Source organism: Equus przewalskii, chromosome 4, assembly GCF_037783145.1.
Source record: "Equus przewalskii isolate Varuska chromosome 4, EquPr2, whole genome shotgun sequence".
NCBI lineage: Eukaryota > Metazoa > Chordata > Mammalia > Perissodactyla > Equidae > Equus > Equus przewalskii.
In genome coordinates, this window is record NC_091834.1 from 16,914,291 (window position 1) to 16,930,646 (window position 16,356).

Consider the following 16,356-nt stretch of genomic DNA (forward strand, 5'->3'; position numbering starts at 1 on the left):
TTGTGAAGATTAAGAACAGAGTGCATTGAATGTGATCACTTACTTGGACAAATAAAGCCTATCTATTAGGTAAAATTGAGAAAATACAGAGAAGCAAATGAAGAAAAAAAAAAACCCACCCACAATGCCACCACCCCAAGGTAGCCACCGTTAAAATTAAATACGAAATGGAGACCGGATTGAGAATTCCCTAAGCAGACAAAACCATTGAAGCCATATAAGCAAAATAGTTTATTTGATGAACATAAACAAAACTTAGATTATTTCTTGTAACTGCCTCTGATATTATAAAAGAAACGTCTCATCTTCCTAAAAGTGGTATAAGATAATCATTTTAAACTAACCCCCTGTCGTCTGGAAACCCCCATTGTAAGAACCAGTCATTGTAAAGGTTAAAATTCCTCGTTTTCACTTGATCAGCCATCCTGTAAAGTCATGACCCTAAGCTTCCTATCGGTTTTAAACTTGAAAGCTCCCAGTTTGTGAGCTGTTCTTATAGGCTTGAGGAACTCTTACTAAATAATATTTACTGACTTGCTGGTTTTAATCTCGCTACTTCTGGATTTTTGACACCACCATTACTATTTTGGTATATCATCTCTCAGACTTGAGTTTTCTTCTTCACTAAAATGGTGTTTTTACTCAAAACCATAGCACAAACCAAGTTCTGTGTCACTAAGCGTAGTTCTGGAATCACATTTTAAACTCGCTGCACAGCATTCCATGCATGGTTTGCTGGTTCCCATTCTCACTGTCGGCCACTGACGTTGTTTACAATCACTCACCTGTGTACAGAGAGCCAGTCGATAACAAGCAAGAACAGCTCACATGGGTCCGCTTCGCTCTGCCCCAGGCTGCCGGCTCACTGCGTCCACACTCCCCATGCAGCCCAATAAGGTCGTATGACTGACACCCCCACATTAGGTGGAGGAAACTTGAGACACGGAGTTCTCACAGACGGTAGGTAGCAGAACTGAAATGAACATCCATGTGCTTCCTCCAGAGTAGTTTTCCCAGTCCCCATGCTCTGCAAATCCTTAGTTAGACTCTCTTTTCCTTCTGTATTAACATAACTATTAATTGCAAAAATGGAGTGGCTCTGTCTAAATTAAATGTATGTTTCTAAGTTTTTGAAAATGGGACTGAGTTGTTCTCCAGGAAATTTGTATTAATTTTCATTCCTGCTAGCAGTGCAACAAATTGTCCATCTTTCTTCCCATGAAAATAGTGGGGATCGACTAGAATAGACTCACACAATTTGCCAAGTAGGACATCAAAAATGTTCTCTTAATTTGCCTAGACGTGTATTTCTTTTATTACAGGAGGGTTCATTTTTTTCCTTTTTTTGTTCTTGTTGTTCACTTTTTCTCTCTCTCCTTGAATGATTTGCCATTTCATAATCTGTTCAGTTACTTCTGAGAACTTTTTTTTTCTTTTGGTGAGGAAGATTGTCCCTGAACTAACATCTGTTGCCAATCTTCCTCTTTTTGCTTGAGGAACATAGTCCCTGGGCTAACATGTGTGCCAATCTTCTTTATTTTTTGTATGTAGGATGCTGCCACAGCATGGCTTGATGAGCAGTGTGTAGGTCTGCACCTGGGATCTGAACCTGTGAACCCCAGGCAGCTGAAGCGGAGCATGGGACCTTAACCACTATGCCACCAGGCCAACCCCTGAGAACAATTTTAATTTCTAATTTGGAAGAGTTGTTTGTTCAAGAATATTAATACTTTTAGACCATCTGTATTTTAATTGTTTGTCAAAATGAGTGTACCATTTTTTAATTTACTTAATTCTAATGTCTATCATCTTTCTCAAGCAGATTTTTTCTGCCTTAAAAATGACTATTTTCTGGGGCCAGCCCCTTGGCCAAGTGGTTAAGTTCATGCACACTGCTTTGCCAGCCTGGGGTTCACCATTTCAGGTACTGGGTGCGGATCTACACATTGCTCATCAAGCCATGCTGTGGTGACATCCCACATAGCAGAACTAGAATGACATACAACTAGGATATACAACTGTGGTCTGGGGCTTTAGGGAGGAGAAAACAAAAGACGAATATTGGCAACAGATGTTAGCTCAAGGCCAGTCTTCCTAAGGGGGAAAAAATGACAATTTTCTTTAAAATATGTTTATCTTCTAATGCGTTCCAATCAAATTTTAACTATAAATTAACCAATTTATTTTAGCAAGTGGTAGTACCATTAGTTGTCCAGTTTCCTGATAGTCTATCTTTTCCTTCTGTATTTGTAATGCTGCCTTAATCTTACATTAACGTTTTTAAACAGGCACTAGTGTATTTCCTGAAAATCACTTCTTTTTTCACTCATTTGCCTCCCTTTTAATTATTATAATTTTACAATGCCTCTCATTATATGAAATGCTAAGCTCACACTGATCTTTTTAAAATATTTTCAGGGATGGTTTTATACTTTTTTCTCCCTGATGAATTTCACAATCACTTTATATAGTAACATGTTCCAGTGGAATTCCATTGTTAGTATATATGGATAATTTAAGGAGCCTTAAAATATTTCTAATGAAAAAATACATGGTTTATTATTATTTACCCACATGGCCCTTTTTTGGTCATTTTCCTACACATGTATCCTAATTGCTCCAATTTTTGTCCATGTTGTAATTGAGCTCATATCCTCCCCCACGTACTAGCATCTCTCATCTAAATTTTATAGCAACATGCTGCCTACCAGTAAGTACACCAGCCACCTTAAGAACTAAAATTATCTCCATATCAGCCCTGATTTTCCTCACAGAAGTAATGACTGTCTTGAATTTCATGTGTCTTACAGTCATCTCTTCTTTTAGTTTTAATAGCTTTTTAAAAATAATATGATATTGTATGTTATCTACAATGACTTTATTTTTCACTTTTAATTGAATGTTTTTATTAGAAGCTTCATTAATGCTGATTACAGCTGTAGTTTATTCAGTTTCATCGTATATATTTTGCTGTGTGACTACACCACAATTTAATTTTGCAGTTTTCCATTCATGAATATTTGAGTCATTCCCATTAGTTTTGTCATGAAAAAATGGTACTCTTAATCACACGATATCTAGGATATGCTAAAAAGACAAGTAAAAAGAAAAAAAGCAGGAAAAGGGGAGTCAGATGATATACAGGTGGCCAAATGTTGAGAAGAGTTGAATCTGGCCAAAGAGTATTTGGGTATTGTTATACTATTCTTTGTATCTGTGGGTTATTTAAAACTCCAAAATTTACAATCTGAAAAGAATAAATTTAAAAAAATCCATGAAATTCCTTACAATATACTGGTAGATGAGCAATATTTCTCTACCATACAGACTCGAGAACAGAGTTGTTGAGTCATAAAGCATGTGAATGTTAATCTATACACTGTTGTGCCAGTGGTTTTCCAGTAGTGTATAAGGGTCTTTAGACACACATGCTCTCTGACACTTTGTATTATCTAATTTCCTATTTTTTTATTTGAATTTTTTTCCATATGTTTCTGCACCATTTGTATTTCTTACGGAAAATCCTTGTGTTCATATATTTTACAAATTTTTAAAACAAGATCGCTTGTTTTCTTGCTTTCTTTCTTGCCAGTTAAGAGGTTTTTAAAAAATATATGCTAGATGCTAAATTTATGGTTTTGCTTTTTCTTTTTAGAAAATGCTTAACTTTATTAGTAATCAAGTATTGCAATTTAAAAACACAATGGGCACAATTTCACACCATCAGACAATTATTAAGAAGGATGTCAATATAAAGTGCTGACAAGAATGAGATGTGCTGCAAATTCTCATCCATTGAGGCTCTAAATGTAATTTTTACAATCACTTCAGAAGACAGTTTGGCATCACCTAGTAAATGTACTATTTGTGTACCCTCTGATTAAGCCATCCTGTTCCTTAATCCATCTCCCAGAGAAATTCCTTTCTTTTTTAATGTGGTGACATTGGTTAATAACATTATATAAATTACCGGTGTACATCATTATATTTCAATTTCTGTGTAGACTACATCATGTTCACCATCAAAAGACCAATTACCATCCATCACCATACACATGTGCTCAGTCACCCCTTTTGCCCCCCTTCCTTCCCTTTTCCCCTCTGGTAACCACCAATCTACTTTCTGTATCTATTCGTTTGTTTGTTGTTGTTTAAATCTTCTAATTATGAGTGAGATCATACAGTATTTGACTTTCTCCATCTGATTTATTTCACTTAGTCTAATACCCTCAAGGTCCATCCATGTCACAAATGGCAAGATTTCATCTTTTTTTATAGCTGAGCAGTATTCTATTGTGTATACATACCACATCTTCTTTATCCATTCGTTCCTTCATGGGCACCTAGGTTGCTTCCAAGTCTTGGCTATTATGAATAGTGCTGCAATGAACATAGGGGTGCATGTATCTTTATGTGTTTGTGTTTTCATGTTCTTTGGATAAATACCCAGCAGTGGAATAGCTGGCTCATATGGTAGATCTATTCTTAATTTTCTGAGGAAACTCCATACTGTTTTCCATAGTGGCTGTGCCAGTTTACACTCCCATCGGCACAGTATGAGAGTTCCCTTCTCTCCACGTCTTCTACAACACTTATTGTTTCCAGTCATGTTAATTATAGCCATTCTGACAGGGGTGAGGTGATAGCTCATTGTAGTTTTCATATGCATTTCCTTAATAATTAGTGATGTTGAACCTCTTTTCACATGCCTGTTGACCATCTATGTATCTTCTTTAGAAAAATGTCTGTTCAGATCCTTTGCCCATTTTTTAATTGGGTTGCTTAACCTTTGTTGCTGAGTTATATGTGTTCTTTATATATTTTGGATATTAACCACTTGTCAGATATATGGTTTGCAAATCTCTTCTCCCAATTGTTAGGTTGTATTTTGTTTAGTTGATGGTTTCCTTTGCTGTAGAAAAGCTTTTCAGTTTGACGTAGTCCTATTTGTTTATTTTTTCTTTTGTTTCCCTTGACGGGTGAGACACGGTATTCAAAAAGATACTGCTAAGACTGATGTCGAAGAGCATACTGCCTATGTTTTCTTCTAGAAGTTTTATGGTTTCAGATCTTACATTCAAGTCTTTAATCCATTTTTAGTTAATTTTTGTGTGTGGTGTAAAGTAATAATCTACTTTCATTCTTTTGCATGTGGCTGTCTAGTTTTCCAAACACCATTTATTGAAGAGACTTTCCTTTCCTCATTGTATGTGTTTGGCCCCCTTGTCGAAAATTGGCTGTCCATAACTTTGTTTATTTCTGAGCTCTCACTTCTGTTCTATTTATCTGTGTGTCTTTTTTTCTGCCAGTATCATGCTGTTTTGATTATTATAGCTTTGTAGTATATTTTGAAATCAGAGATTGTGATACATCCAGCTTTGTTCTTTTTTCTCAGGATTCCTTTGGCTATTTGGGGTAGTTTGTTGTTCCATATAAATTTTAGGATTCTTTGTTCTATTTCTGTGAAAAATGTCATTGGAACTTTGATAGGGTTTGCATTGAATCTGCAGATTGTTTTAGGAAGCATGGATATTTTAACTATGTTTATTCTTCCAAAGCAAAAACATGAAATATCTTTCCCTTTGTGTCTTCTTCAATTTCTTTCAACAACGTTTTATAATTTTCAGTGTACAGGAATTTCACCTCTTTGGTTAAATTATTCCTAGGTATTTTATTCTTTTCGTTACAATAATAAATGGGATTGTATTCTTAATTTCTCTTTTTATCACTTTGTTGTTACTGTATAGAAATGCAACTGAATATTGTATGTTGATTTTGTATCCTGCTACTTTACTGTATTCATTTATTATTTGTAATAGTTTTTTTGGTGGATTCTTTAGGGTTTTTTATATATAAAATCATGTCATCTTGCAAATAGTGACAGCTTCACTTCTTCCCTTCCAATTTGGTTCCCTCTTACTTCTTTTACTTGCCTGATTGCTCTGGCTAGGCTTTCCAATGCTATGTTAAATAGGAGTGGCAAAAGTGGGCATCCTTGTCTCATTCCTGGTCTTAAAGGGATGGCTTTCAGTTTTTCTCTGTTGAGTATGATATGAGCTGTAGGTTTGTCATATATGGCATTTATTATGTTGAGGTACTTTCTTTCTGTACCCATTTTCTTCAGATTTTTTTTCATAAATGAATGCTGTATCTTGCCAAATGCTTTCTCTACATCTATTGAGATGATCATGTGATTTTTATTCTTCGTTTTGTTAATGTGGTGTATCCTGTTGACTTATTTGTGGATGTTGAACCATTCCTGCATCCCTGGAATAAATCCTTCTTGATAACGGTGTGTGATATTTTTAATATATTGTTGTATTCAATTTGCTAGCATTTTGTTGAGAATTTTTGCATCAATGTTCATCAGTGATATTGGCCTGTGATTTTCTTTTTTTGTGTTGACTTTGTCTGATTTTGATAGCAGGGTAATCTTGGCCTCACAGAATGAGTTAGGAAGCTTCCCCATCTCTTCAATTTTTTGGAAGAGTTTGAGAAGGGTAGATACTAAGTCTTCTTTGAATATTTGGTAGAATTCAACAGAGAAGCAATCTGGTCCTGGACTTTTAATTTGGGAGAGGTTGTTGATTACTGTTTTGATCTCCTTTCTGGTGATTAGTCTATTCAAATTCTCTGTTTCTTCTTGATTTACTTTTGGAAGGTTGTATAATTATAAGAATTTATCCATTTCTTCTAGATTATCCAATTTGTTGGCATATAGTTTTTCATAGTATTCTCTTATAATCTTCTGTATTTCTGAGCTGTTTTGTAATTTCTCCTTTTTGTTTCTGATTTTAGTTATTTGAGTCTTCTCTCTTTGTTTTTGGTGACTCTAGACAAAGGTTTGTCAGTTTTGTTTCTCTTCAAAGAATCAGCTCTTAGTCTCATTGATTTTTTTCTATTTTTCTTTAGTCTCTATTTCATTTATTTCTGCTCTAATTTTTATTATCTCCTTCCTTCTACCAATGTTGGGCTTTGCTTGTTCTTCTTTTTCTAGTTCCTTTAGGTGCCCTGTTAGGTTGTTTATTTGAGATTTTTCTTGTTTGTTGAGGTAGACCTGTATTGCCATAAACTTACCTCTTAGAACTGCTTTTGCTGTATCCCATAGATTTTGGCATGTCATATTTTCATTTTCATTTGTCTCCAGGTATGTTTTTATTTCTTCTTTGATTTCTTTGTTGACCCCATAGTTGTTCAGTAGCATTTTTTTAAATCTCCACATATTTGTGGTTTTTCCAGTTTTCTTCCTATGCCTGATTTCTAGTTTCATACTGGTGTGGTCAGAAAAGATACTTGGTATTATTTCAATCTTCTTAAATTTATTGAGACTTGTTTTGTGGCACATATTGTACATTAGTACTTTTTTCTTTGACCTTCATATTATCGTCATAGGTCGTTGGTCTCCTACCTTTACTGTATATTTGCCCTTACTGGTGATTTTACTTTTTTTGATGATTTTCTTATTCCTATTTGTGGTCTTTTCTTTTTCAGTTAAATCAGTCCCTTTAATATTTCTTGTAATATTGCTTTTTTGTTGATAAACTCCTTTAGTTTTTGCTTGTCTGGAAAACTCTTTAGCTCTCCTTCCATTCTGAATGACAACCTTGCCAGGGAGGGTATTCTTAGCTGTAGGTTTTTTCCTTCAGCATTTTAAATATATCATGCCACTCTCTTCTAGCCTGTAAGGTTTCTGCTGAGAAGTCAGCTGATAGCCTTATAGGGTTTCCTTTGTATGTGACTTGTTGCCTTTCTCTTGCAGCTTTTAGGATTCTCTCTTTATCTTTAATTCTTGACTTTTTAATTAAACATGTCTTGGTGTGGGTCTCTTTGGGTTTATCTTGTTTGGTGCTCTCTGTGCTTCCTGTATGTGGATGTCTGTTTCTTTCCTCAGGTTAGGAAAGTTTTCAGCTATTATTTCTTTGAATATATTCTCTGCCTCTTTCTCCCTCTCTTCTCCTTTTGAGGCACCTATAATACAGATGTTAATGCATTTGATGTCCCAGAGGTCCTTTAGATTGTCCTCTTTCTTTTTAATTCTCTTTTTTTTTTTTCTGTTCACCTTCGGTGATTTCCTCTAGTCTTTCATCCAGCTCACTGATCTGTTCTTCTGTATCACCTACTCTGAGATTTATTCCCTCTAGTGAATTTTTCATTTCCATTATTGTATTCTTCTGTTTTGATTGGTACTTTTTTTTTTTTTTGCTTGAGGAAGATTAGTCCTGAGCTGACATCTGTGCCAATATTCCTCCACTTTATATGTGGGTTGCCACCACAGCATGCCTGCCAAGTGTTGTAGGTTCATGCCCAGGATATGAACCTGTGAACCTGGGTCACCAAAGTGGAGCACACTGAACTTAACCATTATCCTACTGAGCCAGCCCCTGATTGGTTCTTTTTTATGTTTTCCAATTCTTTGTTGAAGTTCTCACTATGTTCATCCATTCTTCTCCTAAGATCAGTGGGCATCCTTAAGACTACTAGTTGTAGTCTTTATCAGGTAGATCGTTTATCTCTGTTTCATTTAGTTGTTTTTCTGAGGATTTGCCCTGTTCCCTTATTTGTAACATATTCCTTTGTCTCCTCATTTTGCCTCTTTCTCTGTGCTTATATCTACATATTAGGTAGGTCTGATACATCTTCCAATCTTGGAGAAGTGGTCTTATGTAAGAGAGGCCTTATGAGGCCCAGCAATGTGCTTCCCTCTCATAACAAGTTCCAAACGTTCCAGGCGTATTCCCTGTGTGGGCTACATATGTCCTTCTGTTGTAGTGGAGTTGCTCTTACTGCAGATGCATGGGGAGTCTAAGCATGTAAGGCTAGGCTAGCTGGTTGTAAGGCTCAACTGTGTGCAGCTGATAATTTTCCTTCAATCACTTTATTGGGCGGGGGCGCGGGGGGGGGGGGGGGGGCGGGGGCGGGGGGGGGGGCAGCACAGTTGGCTGAAAAGTCTAATAACACACTTCAGCTGCAATTTTTCTGTTAAGTGAGTAGGCTCCCAGCATGGCTAGCTGCTAGTCTCAGGGGCTCACAATTGCTGTAGGCCTCCAACTTGCAAGGCTGTTGTCAACTCTCACAGTAGTGCTGCTGGGTGGACCAGCCACAGGCGTGGCAGCACACAATTGTTTCACACATTGGGTGGTGAGGGAGATCCCCTGTGTGCCTTAACATTGCTCCCAGCTGTGAAGTGCCATGGCTAGAGTGTGGCTTTTTCCTCTCCAGAAAGGTATTTCTGCCTCTTCCACCTTAGCACTGTCCCTTGTTTGGGGATTCTTTTTATCCAGTTTCTGGTTCTCTCTCAGGGACAGTTGTTCCAAGGGTAGTTGTAAATTTGTTATGTCCATGGGAGGAGGTGAATTCAGAGTCTGCCTATGCTGACATCTTCCTAGAAATCCTGTTTTTACCTTTATCCTATTTTAACTTGCTTTACACTGTTTTTTGATGAACAAACCATAATTTTAATGTGATTGAATCAACCAATTCTTTATTTTGTTCTTAGAAACTTTTGCGTATTGTTTTAGAAATTCTTTGCTGATTTGTGGTGCATAATGATATATTCCCACATTTCCTTCTAAACGTTTCAAAGTTTTTCTTTCACATTTAAATTATTAGCCCAATTGGATTTGAATATTATTATTTTTTCCATAGGAATTCATTTCTATTTTGTTTCATGTGGACAACAAGCTTAGAACACTTATTTCTCCTTTGCCACCTTTCCTCCTTCTTCTAGCCTGCAAAGTCGGCTTGAGTTTTGAGTATCTGTGTTGCGTCATCAGATAGGTTGGGAAGACCTGTAATAAAAGACCCATCACAGGACAAAAGGAGTCTGGACTACTAATGGAAAGAGTACCTTCATTCAAGCCATAGACTGCTTACTTCCAGACTTACTTTTTGGGAAAGAAAAATTAAAATTAATTTGGTTCATCAGCTTCTGATGAATCCATATTATACATTTTAACAATCAAATGTAATTTTTTAAATTTTCAAATATGTCTACTCATGTCTTCCCATTTATTCTTCAGTCAATTTTACATGTCTGTAGAGTTAGACTTAATTAACTAATATGTGGTTTTGATTCTGGTAATGATTCTCAGCAAATGCACTTTTATGTCCATGGACAAGAGTGAAGCAATAAATTTATAGGACCTTGCTTTGAAATTTCACAATCTCTGTCTCTTACAGCTGAAAAAATTATGGAAGGACTTTTTATTGCACTTGAGTTACTGTGACTGGTACTCTTTCCCCATCCTTTAGTGAAAGAGTTCTGTTTAAAGCTTCAAAACGCATGAATAAAAACTGATAGAGCTAAAAATAAAAAGAAAGAAAACCAAAATTATATTTGGTGATTTAAACACTTCACTCTCAGCTATTGGTAGAACTGATGGACAGAAAATTAGCGAGAATATAGAACTGCATGCCACCACCAATCAATGGGATTGAAGGGACGTGTATAGAATACTCCACTCAGAAACAGCAGAATACACATTCTTTTCAAGCCCCCATGACAAATCTCATCAATCTAGACCATATTCTGGTCATTAGAAACAACAATAACAACAACACAATTTTAAAAGAATTGAAACTATACAGGGTGTGTTCTCTGACTGTAATAGAATCAGATTCTTAGAAATCAACAACAGAGAGGCAACAGTAAAATATCCAAACACCTGTAAATTTAGTGACACACTTCTAACTAACCATGGGTCAAAGAAGAAGTCTCAAAGGAAAGAAAAAAAAAAACATAGAACTGAGTATAAACAAATGCAAAACATATCAAAACTTGTGGGATGAGGGAATTACAGACCAGAGAAGAGAGAGTAGACCTGTTTCCCCTGTATTCCTGCTATGCACTACTAGAAATCCTAGAAATGGCACAGCAGCCAAAGTAGAACTCTGGAAGGTGGTAAGGAGGCAAGCTGGTTTTTGGACCTTAGGACAGGAAGAAGATGACAATGGCAGTGTGTCTGTGTCCCTTCACCCAAAAGAGGAAGACCACCCCCACTCAGCATTTTCTGATCCCCAACATAGAAACGAAAGGCAGCCTAGGAAGACTTGTTGCTCATGGAAGGAATTTGTGTCCATTATACAACATCAGGCCAGATTTATGCCACCGGTTAGGGAACTGATTGGGGTTCCCACCAGAAATAAGTAGCCAGGGGAGGTGCTCCTTCCCCACTGGGCCTGAGGCTCCCCTCTGGTAGTCTATAGTATAGTTGGAAGGTGAGACTCACCTACAGCGAGCACCCAGTCCAGGAAGCCGTTTTGTTTCCTCAGACCTGAGACTCCTCTCCCTGACCAGAACACCCAGTCAGGCAGGAGTAGTCAGAAAAAGGGCCACAGCCACAATAAGGTAGCCAGCCTGAGAAGCCTTCTTCCCAGGACTCTAGACTCTCTGATCCTACCCAAAGGCACCTCTGCAGCTCTCCCCCACTGAAAGACACCTGGAATTCAGCCTAGGGAAACCTCTTCTGCTTCTCCTGGCAATACAGACAGGGATGTGAGGAGCCCCAGGGTCACTAGATATGTGCAGCAGACAAAAATGACACAAGAGCTTATTTTTTGATTCATAGAAAATAACCAAGTGAAATTGTAGAATTGAAAAATACAATAACAATAAAAAATAAGAAATTTGATAGATAGGCTCAGTAGTAGTGTGGAGATGAAAGAGAAGAGAACTGGCAAACTTCAAAATCGATCAATAGAATTGACCCAGTCTGAACATGGAGAGAAAAGAGACTGAAAAATAAATGATCAGAAGCTCAGGGATGTATGGGACAGTAATACAAGACCTACCATTGGTACCTTTAGAGTCCCACAAAGAAAGAAGAAAGTGAGAGGGGCCAAAAGAGTATTTGAAGAAATAATGGCTGGCAACTTGCCAAACTGGCAGAAGATATAAGCCTACAGATCCAAGAAGGTGAACATTCTCTAAAAAAAGATAAATCAAGAGAAAAGCATGCCAAGGCACAACATAATTAAAATTCTGAAAACAAAAGCAAAGAAAAAAATCTTAAAAGCAACCAGAGAAAAACAGCAAATACTCATAGGGGGACCCAATTTGAATGACAGTAGGTATCTTATCTGAAACCATGAAGGCGGAAAGAAGTGGCAAAATATTTTTCAAGTGCTGAAAGCAAAAGCTGTCAACTGCATATTTGATATCTGGCAAAACTATCCTTAAAGAAGAAATAGACATATCCACAATTACAGGTGTAGACTTCAGCACCTCCTTTCTGCAATTGACAGAACTACTAGACAGAAAATCAGCAAGAATGTAGAAGATCTGGACAACACAATCCACCAACAGGACCTAATTGACATATATAGAGTGCTCCACCCAACAATAGCAGAATATGCCTTTTTTTTTTTTTTCCAAAGTGCCCATGGAAAATTCACTAAGATAGACCACATCCTGGGTCATATAACAACCCTCAACAAATTTAAAAGGATTGAAATAATACAGATGCATCTTCTGACCACAATGGATTCAAACTAGAAATCAATAATGGAAAGATGAAAGGGAAATCTCCAAAAACCTGTAAACTAATCAACACACTTTTAAATAACCTATGGATCAAAGAGGAAATGTCAAGGGAAATTTTAAAAATACATAGAACTGAATAAAAATGAACACATGATAGAGAAAGCATTTGTGACTCACGGCTAAAGCAGTACTGAAAATAAAATCGATTTTGTTAATGCTTATGTTAGAAATGAAAACAGGAACTAAGTCAATAACCTAAGTTTTTATCAGAAGAAACTAGAAAGAGAAGAGCAAATCAAGTGAGTAGAAGGACAGAAATGATATAGAGCAGAACTCAACAAAATTGAAAAATGCAAAACAATAGAGAAGATCAATGAAAGAAGCAGCTGATTTTTCAAGAAAAATGAATAAAATTTACATACCTCTAACAAGACTGAAAATAATAAAAAGGGAAAAGGCACGAATCACCAATAGCAGGAATGGAGCAGGAGATATCACAGTAGATCCTGGAGCAATTAAAGGAAAAATGGCAAGCAGCTGTTAACTCTACAAATTGAAAAGAAATGGACCATTTCTTGGAAATTACAAACAACCAAACGTCTGGAAAAAACAGTTTGGCAGTTTCTTATAAAACTAGACATGCAACTACTGTAAAACCCAACAATTGTAATCTTGGGCGTTTATCCCAAAGAAACATGAACTCATGTTCCCACAAAACCTGTACACAAGTGTGCACAGCAGCTTTATTGACCATAGCCTAAGCTGGAAACAATCCATGGTCTTTCAACAGGAATGGTTAAAGACTCTGTGGTCGTACATTCATGGACTAGGACTTGTCGCTAAGTGGGCCGCAGAGAGCAACCTGGATGGAAGTCGAGGGAGTTCTGTATTTTGATATTCAGCTCTGGTTATGCAAGATGTTACCACTGTTAGAAATTGGGTGAAGGGCACACAGGACCTCCTTGTAGAATTTTCAACAATTTCTTGTAAAATTATAATTGTTTCAAAATAGAAAGTTAAAAGTAAGCAAGTGTGTACAGATCACCATTGATGAGCTCTTTGAGCATGACCCAAGATTTAAGACAATAATGAAGAGCTCCTGCTGTAGCGCTGTGCATTGCAAAATAGACCCTTGGGTCTGAGTTTAATGTGAATCAAGATCTAAATAAATGTGCCCTTGGCCACTGAACTTAAGTCTAATTACAAAGCTGGATGATGTCATATCTTAGCTCCAACCCCCCCAGGGGCTTCCCATGATTTTCTTAGGAAAAACCATTATTCTAGAACAGTGTATAATAACTAACATGATCTGACCTCCTGCTAGTTCTCAGACCTCATCTCTCATATTAATCAACATCGAAATACATCCTAGAATCTTTGCTCAAATGTGAACTACTTTGACCATCCTGAAAGATAATGTCATCTCTAAGGGGAAAGTAACATTGGCCACAGATTTCCCTAGATACATTCCCTAGACAGGGAACATGACTTAGAAAGTACTCTAGAGATAGAGCTCAGTGTTTTGACTCCTTTTGAAGGTAAGAGAATTCAAGGAATGCAGAACTCCTGAGACCCTCTTGAAAAAATGCAAGAGGACAAATGTCAGCCCCCAAATAATGAAGGCAGAAAGCACAACAAAAGTTCTGGAAGAGAGCACTGAGTTCAGTTAACTGTAGCTGTGGACCTAAAGCAAATGGGAGAATTCTGATTGAATGGAAAAGAAGTGTCCTAAGACTTGAACATGTAGAAATATTATGCTTAATTAAAATCTGGAAGCCTAAATGAAAAAAGTAGTAAAATGCTTTCTTTGTTTATTATAGGGAGTCTAGATTTGTCACTTGAAACTAATAAATCAAGTCCCAGTGGCATGCATAGACTTCAAGGTATCAAGTTAAAATTAATTTGGGTGACAGAAGGGAGAGAATGAGGGAATGTGGAGGAAATATCCTTATACTGTCATTGCTAACACTAGCGAGCCAGTAGATATTATATGAGGAACTAGATAAATAAGTGTATCAGAAATGACCAACTAGAAAAGAATGCAGGCCTTCCACGTTATCATTATAGCATGCAAAATTAAAGCATCAATAATGACAGTAAGGATAAAGCATCCATATGGTAAAGGATGTTCGAGGAGGAGGGAAAACGTGCTTTGACTAGGAAGAACCAGCCTCTCCGTCATATCAATAAAGGCACTAAACGTACGTGGGCTATGCTTGCCTATGACACGATAGGATCACAAAGCAAAATTCAGCATTTTACTCATGAAACGTAAGACAACAAACAACTAAAAACAATTGCAAAATGAGAGCAAAGGTTAGAGGGGATGAGGGCCCTTGGGAAAGGCCAGGGCTCATGCCTGAGACAGACTTGAATTGAGCACAAGAGGAATTAAGTGAAGTGAAGACACTAATTGCCTCGTAACTTCACCAGGAGTGATCTTCAAGGAGAGTGATAGAAATCTTGGTATGCCACTCTCACCTTGAAGAAATGAAGCAATTAATGTCAGATGAAAAGTTGGATACTATTTTTAAGCAAGAATATTTTGCTTTCTTCCTGGTTTAATGATCGGAAATACAGGAGAGACAAGTTTAGTTTCTCCTTTCAAAAGAGAAAGGAGGGTTTGTAATTATTTATATACGTAATAGATATAATTCAAATTGAACTTCCAAAGCTCAGGAGCCTATGGCTGCAGCTTTCAAAGAAAAGCAGTATAAAAATAATCTGTTGCTGATATGTGTATTAATAATATTAAGCAATTCAAGGACAGAAATGCTGTTCATTTATTCTAAATTACTATTTGCAAAATGCATAGTTGTTCATTTATGTATTTGCGAAAACTGCCTTCTGTGATTAACTCACTTCTACATAGGATGGTTGTTTTGGGGTCTTAAACCCAGGCTTACAGTTCTCTTCTACTTCTCTGAGTCTTGCTTACATCATCATTTATAAAACCAGAACAAGAGGGTTTTAGGATTCGACCCAATGCACGTGAAAGTGTTGTCATGTAGGTGGTGTTTGTTGAGCTGTCCAGGGAGGATGTTTTTCAGAGATTTTTCAGATAAGCCTTGAGCCAAGCGAAATGTCACCCCTATACATTTCAGACTACAGAACATCTGTCAGTATTTCCTCTGTTTTCCTCTGTGAGCTAAACTCATGGGCTCACCAATAGGAGGGAGACATCCCTTCTGAAAGAACTTGCAGTGGACAGATCACTCACAAACATGATGCGGGTGAATTAAATGCTGTTTATCTTTCACCGAATTGTTTGCCTCTCAGCAGGCCACATCTCGAGACGGTTAGAAGCTCTTTTCACCACTATCTTTCATGGAAGGAATTTGGGTTAGGGAGGAGGAGGAAGAGGGACAGGAAGCCAGCATTTTTTTTTTTTTACAGAGTGAAATTAAATGGAGGAGTAAGCATGCCATTCACATGGCAATATTTAGCTTTATAACCACACTACATTTTGGTAAAATGAATACCAGAATGTTAATGGCAAAATATTGATGCCATGTCAAATGGCCACAGAAGTATTGATGGCCTGTGCAATGGGGTGGAATGATCAGAGACCTCATAAGCTGTTCACCCTTGTTCAGGGTCACACCATCAGTGTAAGAACCAGAGCTGGAAACTTGCACCTCAGTCCTGGTTCAGGACATATTCCACCCACCCCAGAGGCTCCTTTCTGCTGTTTAGACAGTTCTGCCTCTGTTGGTAGGACTTAGGCTCTGAGTTTTTCAGATTGAGGAGATTCCTTTCTATTTGTAATTTGTTGTGTATTTTTATCAAAAAAGGATGTTGAATTTGAGCAAATGCTCTTTGTGATTTTTAAAAAATCTACTGAGATAATCATGTGGTCTTGACTTTTAGTCCAT

The 16,356-nt window shown here is 37.1% G+C and overlaps 1 long non-coding RNA gene across 1 annotated transcript in view; it reads left to right on the forward strand.

Annotated features, from left to right (window-relative positions):
* The first annotated feature begins 817 nt into the window (after positions 1-817).
* LOC139083105 (uncharacterized) overlaps positions 818-16,356 on the forward strand; it is a 30,433-nt gene continuing 14,894 nt past the window's right edge. The window contains exon 1 of the long non-coding RNA XR_011539674.1: positions 818-960. This is a non-coding gene — a long non-coding RNA (uncharacterized lncRNA). The remainder of the gene's footprint in view (positions 961-16,356) is intronic.